We start from the raw sequence: 1,159 nt of genomic DNA, 5'->3' as shown, positions 1-1,159 counted from the left end.
ACTTCAAATTTCTGTAAAATCTAAAATTCTTTAGATAAAAAAAAAAAAAAGGCTCTCTCTCAACTTCACATTTTTCTCGTCCCCTTCGGGTGGCTTTGGCTATATCACAAGGCAAGCACACAACCGATAAATTACACAGTTACACTTGTAAAGGAAACGGTACATATAACATGGTAAACAGACAGACATATGAGACTAAATGAATAGACGCGTAAATAAACGTTTTCACGTAGATTTCAGAGCAGATTTCACGAAAGCAGATTCTGAGAGGGAGTTCGATCTTCCCCCCTTATTTCCATCTTAGGATTAAAAAGGAAACAAAAACTATATAACTAAATAAGTAACTCTTGTCGGATGTTCTTGTACATAGTTCTTCAGCCACACTCAATGACAACCACCTTATAAATACATTGCACACAGAATATTACACCTACGTACTACGTCATTCTTAGGTTCACTGACGTTCTCTTCCACCGAAAACGGCTTAGTTCTTTGGCTGTTTATATATACAAATATCTTACTTAAAACAAAGGAATACTGGCGTGTTTCCTCCTGCAGGAGGGAGCGAGGTAAAGACAATGTTCCCAGAACATACTTCACGGTGAGCCTCCTCGCGGGAGTCCTTTTCTATGTCAAAGACTACTCGGGGCGAGAGGAAGGGTCCGTCGCGTCGGGCTTCCTTGGTAACAACGTATGGCAGTATTGGAGTGAACTGAAGAGAGAAGATCCGAGGTTTGGGGAGTCCGGGAGTCCTTCAGGACAGAGTAATTGTCCCCCTCCGTCTGGCTGCCCTCGTCCTCCTCCTCGACGCCCTTTAGACGCCTAGACTGGCAGGTTGTTGGCTGCTGAGTTGACGTTGGCCGCGACGCTGTCCGTGGAGGCGTCTCGGGCCATGATGACGTCCATGGTGTTCTCGTGGGGCAGGTTGGCCGCCCCGGACCGCTGGCAACACTGCTCCCGCGAGGTCCGTCTGCCCCAGGTGATGAGCCACACCACGGCCTGGGGGAGGGGGAGCCGAGGGGTGTTAGAGAATCATTTCTCTACTAATTGTGAGTTTGTGGTGCCAGTGGTTGGCAGCGTCTTCATTTACAGCTGCTAGCAAGGTACATATAAGGTAGAAATAGTATTGATTATTTAAATATCAAAGTTCATTGGTTGC

The 1,159-nt window shown here is 46.4% G+C and overlaps 1 pseudogene; it reads right to left on the bottom strand.

Annotated features, from left to right (window-relative positions):
- Window positions 1-6: 6 nt before the first annotated feature.
- The window catches only part of LOC119585160, an 82,513-nt pseudogene continuing 81,360 nt past the window's right edge, over window positions 7-1,159 (bottom strand).

This window comes from Penaeus monodon, chromosome 19, assembly GCF_015228065.2.
Source record: "Penaeus monodon isolate SGIC_2016 chromosome 19, NSTDA_Pmon_1, whole genome shotgun sequence".
In the NCBI taxonomy this organism is placed as follows: domain Eukaryota; kingdom Metazoa; phylum Arthropoda; class Malacostraca; order Decapoda; family Penaeidae; genus Penaeus; species Penaeus monodon.
The sequence above is the reverse complement of the archived record's forward strand: the minus strand, read 5'-3'. Positions and strand labels throughout refer to the sequence as shown.